This window comes from Macrobrachium nipponense, chromosome 15, assembly GCF_015104395.2.
Source record: "Macrobrachium nipponense isolate FS-2020 chromosome 15, ASM1510439v2, whole genome shotgun sequence".
NCBI lineage: Eukaryota > Metazoa > Arthropoda > Malacostraca > Decapoda > Palaemonidae > Macrobrachium > Macrobrachium nipponense.
Window position 1 is genome coordinate 20257465 of NC_087208.1, and position 9260 is coordinate 20266724.

The following is a 9260-nucleotide window of genomic DNA, read 5'->3' on the forward strand; positions in this document are numbered from 1 at the left end:
TAACCCTTTAAAGGCGAAGGTCACGTGACTTACTCGGATGCTTTGACAACTTGCCTCCCACCGAACGCAGTCAGTCGGCAGCTGTCAGAGCGCCCGAAGTCAGTTACGAACTACGCTGTTGACTTAGTTCGGTTGTTACAGAGCAATCATTACTTCATTTTAATAGCTTGTCACAGTACCCATACCATTGACACCCACCATGGAGTGTCGGTGTCCTATCACTACCGAGAACTTCGCTGCATGGGGATAGGAGGATGCGAGAGACTTCGTGGCAAACGGACAGACCAGTATGGGTACTGGACATCACCGAAGTAGAGAAGAGGGATAGGTCATGCGACTATTTCCTTCTTTTCCTCTGAGGAACTGCATGACTTCTCCTGCGAAGTCAAGCATCCAGGGGATGGGGATCCGTGACGCTCGATTTCGTACCGAACTTCGTAGCGAAGACTCAGAACCATTCGGTCCCTGACGATTGGTTCGAGTCGTTCACAATCCCCTCCCTAATGGACTTCACCGCCTTCGATGCGAAGGAGATGCTGCCTTGTCCGCAAGAACTTCTCCGTGGCGCAGGTACTGAAGGCAGGGGTCTGGTCCAACCAGACCACATGCCCTTCCTTCTACCTTCGGGATATTGCCCACAGGTCCTTGGAATCTTTTTCCTTTGGGACCCGTGGTGGCTGCTCAACACGTTGTGTAGCGAACCCAGACCCTCGCAGGCTGAACAGCATCGAGTCCTGGTGTGACCGTAAGAATGGATGAGTGAATGAGAGTGTGACTGGCTCCTCTTCCCATCTTTTTCTTCCCCTCTACCTGTGGTTAGAGGGACACGGTCGTCACCCTGCTGGATAAGGACAAGATGCAGGTGAGCTACTCAACAGAGCCCCATCCTATCCCTTTCACTAGGGATAGGAGCGTATATCCACCACTTCCTCCAACAAGGGGGAGGAAGTGGATGCCAGCTTGAGACAACCCATACCTTATGTTGCCTCTTGCAAACAGGAACAAGTTCTTGCTTGCTGGTACGAAGAGATACGCTTGCCTCTCTCTTAGTACTCGGCCCAGAGGTCTGACCATTGATCCTGCGGTGCACACCCCGATCAATCGGACAGAGGCTTGGATCCCTCCCTCGCTCTTACGACCAGGGAGGCATTCCAGGGATGGACGAACACCAGTCTGTTCATCAAAGACTCAGATTCCTCCCACCACCAAGAAGTGAGTCTTCCTATTGTTAAAGGACCGATGGTTTGTATTATGTATCGGAACAAATGACAATTTGTCGAAAATTGCATTTTTCCTAACTATACAAACCTGAGGTCCTTTACATATAGTCCCTCCTCATGCCACCCCTCACTCTGCGTATTTTGCATGGGCCAAAAGCAAAAGTGATTTGTTTACCTCCCAGTCGCGCGGCGCGCGACTGTCGGACAAGCAGTTAACTACCGTTCTCCCCTTGTTCGAAGCTTACGACCGTTCCAGCTGCCGCTAGCTACTTCCTATTGTTAAAGGACCTCAGGTTTGTATAGTTAGGAAAAATGCAATTTTCGACAAATTGTCATTTTAGGCATAAGAGGGCATCAATTTCCTTGTTTTCTTTATTCCATGTACTCTACATTTCCTCTGTAAAAAATCTTCCTAGATTTCTGCCCATCAGACTGATGGTGACGGCTCACTTACCACAAGGGTTAACCCCATTGACCATCAGTTGAGGACAAGAGGGGATTAACAACTCTCAAGAGAATAGAAACCAGGACATCCATCACATAAATGACAACTCGACAAAAAGTTCCAGAAGACTGCTGGGCCTTAACCCAGTCTGACCACCTGCATATCTCTTGAGAAAGGGCCGAAATTACTCGAGCGGTAATACTATGTAAATACTTAAAAGTAAACAAGTTATACTCGAAAATAACCATTAATAAGCCACACCCCAAAATCATAGATTAAAAAAAATTTTAGCTACCGTAATTGTTTTCCTAATTAGGACACTATTTAGGCTTGGTGTTTGGAGTTAATCGTTATTTACACGGGATATTGGAATAGTTATGTCGAATGTAGATGTAGTAGTTTTTGAATTAAACATTTTATATTTAGCATTTGAAATGATGTACTACTATTGTCAGTTAAGTTTGAATAATTATTCGATATGAAACCATTGTCTCCCGTAAGGGGATGGTGCCGTCAGTGCACCTCACGTTGTGCACTGAAGACATTACTTAAGGTTCTCTTCAGCGACCCCTCGGCCCCTAGCCGCAACCCCCTTCATTCATTTGACTACCTTCGTTCTTGTTTTTCTTCCATCTAACGTTCCACCCTCTCAAACAATTGTTTCATAGCGCCACTGCGAGGTCTTCCTCCTGCTATGTTACTGCACCTTGAAAACCTTCCTGTCAGTTTCCCTTGCAGGGTTGAATGACCTTATAGGCTCCAGCGTTTGGCCTTTGGCCCAAATTCTATATTCCAATCTAATATGAAAAAGTTGTCATTTAAATTTGAATTCTTATTGAATATGAATAAACTGGTGATACTATTGACCTACGTCTTGCCTAGCCCATGCCATATGGAAAAAATTAAGGGGAAAACAAAATCATGTGCAATTAGGAGATGGGAGGAAGGAGGTGAATGTGGAAGTAATTAATTTTGCTACGGAAAGGCCGCTACCTCCAGGAAGCTTGACAATGCGTGGAAGGTGGAGACGTCTGAATGTGTTTTGTTTCTCTAGAGCCACCCCCAACTATGAGAAGTGCCATACATTTGATTATATATATAATCATTTATATATATATATATATATATATATATATATATATATATATATATATATATAAATATGTATATATATATATATATATATATATATATATATATATATATATATATATATATATATATATAAATTAATTTTTATCACATCACCGTGATTCATATACATACATCAAGCTACAAATGTCCTTTAAAATCCAATTCGTTCTACCTCGGAATTTATAATATATATATATATATATATATATATATATATTATGTATGTATGTATGTTATTATGTTTGTGTGTATGTACGTATGTGTCCTGTACTTTGCAGATGTGTATATGTTAGCGGGTGTGTTTTATTCTTGGCTGATGGTTTCATTGTAGAGGATCAGGAGGGGAAGGAGAGAATCGGATAACATGACGGCGAGTTTAATTCTTGGTTCGTGAAGGGGCATCACGACTTCAGAGCTCTGTGTTGCAGCAGGACTTTGGCCTTTCATGGTCCATGTTTCTCATAAGCCCCTCTGCTGAATCCCTTGTGTCCTTTCTTCTTGCGCATGTCCGAAATGACTCGGATAAATTCCTCCTCGTGCTCCTCTGTCTTTTGCTGCTCTTCTCACAAGGTCCCCCATGTATGTTGACCTGCAGTATATCATTGTAAACTGGAATAAATAAGTCACGCAGAATTTCTTTTTAAAGGCCTGTTTGTACCATCTTCTGAATGGAGGCCTTATTACTATTTTCTTTCTCTCCAGAAAACCGTGAATGCATCGTTATTTCTAGTTTGGTTTTTTCTTGCTCTGTCGTCTTTGACCCCATCTTTGAGAGAAGTGTTTGTGTGTGAGAGAGAGAGAGAGCGCGCGCGCGCGTATGGCAGACAGACAGACAGACAGTCAGATAGAAAAGCCATCCTTCCTCTAGGAAGGGAGATTTTTTTTTTTTAACAGAATAGACGGCCATCCTTCCGTCTTTTTGTTTTTAAACAATAGGTTTATTGTCGCAGACAGATATTCCTGAATTCTGAGGGTAAGTTGATTGCTATAAAATGAGATCTAATTGAATTTTTTTATGTTTTACTGTACAACCTCCGTTTTACAGATGTTCGCTGATAAAGGTAATTTCTTAATATTTTTTTCACTGCCGCCAAGTCATATTTTTTAAATGTTGATTTCATCCTAGAACTGTATCATCCCGGATCATTTATTGAGACTAAAGATCTGTACATATTATTGTACAATTCAAAGTTCCCTGTCAAGAGTGGCGGATATGTGATTAGTGCACGCTTATTATTTGACAGAACTCAAGAATTTATGTTTTGAATTAAAATACGGGAAGAGTAACGGACTTTCCTCTTATTTAAAGGAGAGTTTTAAATCCCTTTCAAGTTATATCTTCACGTGACTGTTGGAGCTTTGCTTTATCTTGTTCTTGCTCTAGAAGCAAAAGTGCAACATCATCTCTTGCAAAATGAGAGAGAGAGAGAGAGAGAGAAATCCAATGAGCCAAGTCACCGTTTCGCTCTTTTATACCTTTGACCCTTTACGTCCTTTTTTGCTGCGTCTCCCCCCTCTCATCCCTCTCCCCAGGGCTCCCCAATAACCCTACTCACCAAGTTCTCTCAGGTCGGGTATGGAGTTTTATAGCTCTGAGGGCGATCCAGCAGGTCTGGAACTCAGACAGGTCTGCTATAAATCTCTCTCTCTCTCTCTCTCTCTCTCTCTCTCTCTCTCTCTCTCTCTCTTTGCCCTTAGGAAAACCAGAATGTTACTTACGAACCGAAGGTGACACCTTTATCCCCGGTGGGTTAACTGCAATCGCACATTCAGACACATTTTTAAGTTGAAGGATGGAAATGCTGATGATGACGTGTATTATCCTCCATCAGTCATTACGTATGAGATGAAATACTTGTTTGGATGCTGCATTAACTTAGGTGTCACATTCAGTTTCTTCAGTTACCTTACCTGGTTAGTTGACCACCATAGTACAATAGTAAGTACGCGTTCGTTTGATATTTTTTCATTTGAGTTGAATGTCCACATTTCACTTCCGAACGACAGAGTTGGTTCAACAGCCCCTTCTTACAGTTCAACTTTGGTTCCCTTAGGCACCTCTTTTCTCTTCAGAATCAATTGGCCCACACTTAGGTACATTTTTTGATTTGTGAATTCTGTGTCTCACTTAGTCATCCAGCATTCATTTGTTACTCGTTTTCCCAGATACCTGTACGAATAATCCTCGTCCATTCTGCTGCCATACTATTACCAGTTGTAGCTCCATGTCTCCAGTTTCTGTTTTCCCTCATAGCCTTACTCGATCACAATTTGGCTTCAAACTTTCACTATTCCATTGTGTGAGTATTTATCAGGGTAAAGCTTATCCAAGTGGACAGTGAGCATCTTAACATTTCTCCGTCAGAAGTATCACCAGTCTTCAAAAATATACTGACGATAGTGAAAGGAATATATTAGAGCTTTAGAAAGTAGTAATGGGACTTTTCAGGAGTCATATCCACTTGTCTTGGAAACTCCCGGGTACTTAGGTGTGGCTACTCTATGCTCGCTCCTTTTTATTTTTCTACATCTCAAGGTCGGGTCTGATCCCAAAAAAGGAGGAAAATAAAGCGATCGTCTTTTTAGGAATGTGTTATATTTATTGAAATGAGCCACGTCGAGAGACAACATGCAAGTTTTCAAGGGAGTGAACAGAGTTTGACTGGCTCACAGAAAAGTTGCCTAGAAATACGTTCAAGATAAGAGAACATGGTTACTGTTGTTCACCTCTCTCTCTCTCTCTCTCTCTCTCTCTCTCTCTCTCTCTCTCTCTCTCTCTCTCTCTCTCATTGAAAGCTGGGTACTGTAAGTGATGACAGTGCGATGCGAGGTCCTCTCTTCATACACATCTTGAAAAGCTGTCCGTTTGTTGGTATTATACGAGATAGCACCTCTCTCTCTCTCTCTCTCTCTCTCTCTCTCTCTCTCTCTCTCTCTCTCTCTCTCTCTCTCTCATACATTAGGAATAGCCGGCCACCAAAGGCGACGGAGCCAGGTCACCTGATGCCTCTCCATCACACTCGTCGTTTTGTTGACACAGCGTAACGAGCGATTTTCGCGCCTTACCGCACGCTATCGGGTCATTATCGCCTCTAGAACAGTCGTCGTCGAAGGTCTGTGTTGGTGGCAGAAAAAGAAACGGGTATAGGCTAAAGAAACAAAAATCCGGAGAAAAAGGAACGTTCGAGAGATCAGCGATAAGGAAGGAAGTCTTGTTAGGAGGGGGTGGAGGGCTGTGGGTGTGGGCATGGATTCTTTTCTTGGTCTCTCTCCTGCCCCGTTTCGATACTATCGCAGCAAAAGATCGTTTTCTTTCGAATGTGTCTGCAAGGTAATTTGCATGCTTATCTTCCAATAGGTGCTCTCTCTCACTTCTTAACAAATTCATGATGAACATTTGTGTGTGTGTCCTGTAAGTATTTGAAATATGTCATTTGCTGCCCGATGCGTCTACAGTGTCCGTGGTTCTTTCTTCCATACTCACAACGTATCATCATCGCTTTTGTTTTCCAGCTAAAATCTTATATTAGACCTCGATATCATTTTTTTATCCATGAAAACCTTGGTAAGACGAATGAGTTGGGTAAATTTCAACAAAATATATTGAGTAAATGTTAAATGTAAAACAACTGCTTTTTGCAGACAATTACAAATACATACAATTTACAGATCACTGTTTACCGGGTTCGTATGTAATTGTAATAGCCACAAAATCCCCTTAACTTCTCGAATTCTTAACACTTCGGATAGCCTGCGCTTGTCGCTACAAATCTTAGATCCAAATGCAAGGAATATTAAGTAATTTTGGTGTCTGGTAACTGGAATCGAAACTGACCACGAGAAGGTCGGCAACGTGATCTCGTTATGATTACTCGGGATGCTGGTTCGATTCCCGCTATCGGACATCAGAATTACTAAGTATTTCTGGCATTTGGATCTAAGCCTTTGTAGTGACAAGAGTATCCAAAAACTGTGAAGAATTCGAGAAGTTAGGAAGGTATTGTGGTTTTTTCTAATTACAAAAATTATATTTTCATTTTCATCATGGTTATTCCTAAAGATGCTTGTTGACATCATAAATAAATAATAAATTCGTCTTTTTTTATAGAGATCGTTAAAAGACGTCATGTAAGGAATATCTTGACATTTCTCAGCTAAAACGCAGAATAATATCCATCTACATCATCAGCCACAAATTCACTATCAACAAGAGCAGATTTATTGGTCAGCCGTAAGATTTTTGTAGAAATACGGTAGAATTCTATATCCATTCTGTTTTATCAAAATATTTTGCCAAAATTTAAAATGCCTTCTTTATCTAACTTTAACAACTGTTTTCTAGTCACAGGCTTCATACTTTTAATAATCCTGTGTAAATTCGTTAAAATCAAACTGATTATATACTGATTATATTTATACTCGCTTTTAAGTCTCATAATATGCAGTGAACCACCATCATCACTTTGACGCCTTAAGTGTTGGAGGTACCGGTGACGCAGCTGCGGTATTCCAGACGTCCTGGCAGTCCCCTGAAAAGCATGAACTCACCGTCCGCTTGCAGAACAAGGGACGTAAGGGCGTTTGTTCCATGGAAACGAAAAAATCAGGATCAGTACATCGACGGCTATGCCTTCTTGTAAGAATACTTGACGCACTAAACAAAATTACCATCTTTATAACGAACAGATTGACTAACCTCTTCTTTGCTTGTTTTTCTTTCTTTGCGATAACCCTGGCATTGATCTTATGAATTTTGGAGTGATGAGCAAAGTTACAGGCTACTTGGGTTAGACGCTTTATGTCCCCCATCCACCTTCATGTGAATCATCCAATCTAAGTTTCTATTCCTATCTATTTGTTTCTGTTCTGTTTTACGCACTAAAGCTTTAAAGTAATCCAACTTACTTTATTATCGCCAAATCACGCGGAATTAAGATGTCCAATATTTAATTATTAAAGCTACTGTAGTTTATGAAGAAGTGTACACTGAACATCTGAATCAACTTTGAACTTGTGTTCTGCATGAGCAACCAGTAAATTGTTATCTAGAACTCTTACTTTTAGAACCCTTATTTTTTCTTACTGTTTGCAGAATTCCGCTAATGAAGCTTAACGTTTCACATTTGCTTTTTTCGTTTTCTTTTGTTTTTGTTTTCTTTAAGAACCAGAGTCCGAGGAATTACCATCTCCCATTTCACCGAGGTAACAAAAATATTGGTGTGAGCCTATTGGTGTCTACATGCGGAATAAAAAGACAATCAAACAATTCTCTGGGTCAACAAAAATTACTGCAGATCCATCACTAGCAGCATTTGAAAAATATATATGAAATGGAAACAAAATTTCATGTTTCAGAAATTCTAACTGTGAAAATGTAATCTTTTCCTGACATTGGTAATTATGAACAAGACCATTGTAGAAACATTGTTTGTCGATCTTCTATAACCTGTATTTGAATTAGGAGTTTTTTTTAACTTTCTTTTTTTTAACTTTCGTTTTTAAGTATCAGTAACCACATTGTGTGAAGTTGCCACAGTGCACTTACCCAGTACCAGAGGTCTTTCGTGGGAATGGTATTTATGGCAGTATTACTAATGGGGGTACTTTTAAGCTCATCAAATTTGAATGCTACATGTGAGGCTAATGCACCCTTCCTTAGGTTTGTTATAAGATCCATCGGTTGGTTATTGTCTGAATAAGTATTTATCATATTTGTTTTTACAGCAATGTCTGCTAGTATTTAGTAAAGTTGTTTTGTAATTACTGAAGTTGCATTGGTGAACTTTGCAGTACACCTTGATTCATTATATAGGTATAGGGTCCTTTTTTTCATCTCTGACTACTCTTTCTATATCAGATTTAGATCATGAAAAGGACGAGGACGTAAGAGTTGCCACTCGTTTTGCCATATAGGGTGGCCAAGTAACAAGAGGCTCATTGCCCCTGAGACAATGCGAGGGCAGCTGCGAAGTAAGAGGTTCGGTACTCCTCAGACCAGGTGAGGCTGGCCAGTTAGCGAGAGGCTTATTACTTTTTAGTCACTAAGCGCCTCTGTGGCGTGGTCGGTATGGTGTTGGCGTGCCACCTCGGTGGCAGAGAGTTCGATTCTCGGACATTCCACTGAGGGGTGAGAGATGTATTTTTCTGGTGATAGAAGTTCAATCTTGACGTAGTTCGGAAGTCACGTCATGCCGTTGGTCCCGTTGCTGAATAACCATTGGTTCCATGCAACGTAAAAACACCATACAAACAAACAAGCTGTTCTAAGAATAGGTAACTGCTGTTAGCCATTAAGAATGGGCAACTGTAATTGCGTCGATCCCAATTCTGTGTCAGTACAGCCCGTTAATAACAAAAATGAAGTAGCTCTTGAGACCTTGTAAAGGCAGTTAGAAAGCAGTTACAGGTGTAAAATTGCCTAGGCACCACCAACGCAATGAAAACAGCCAGCACAGACTTAC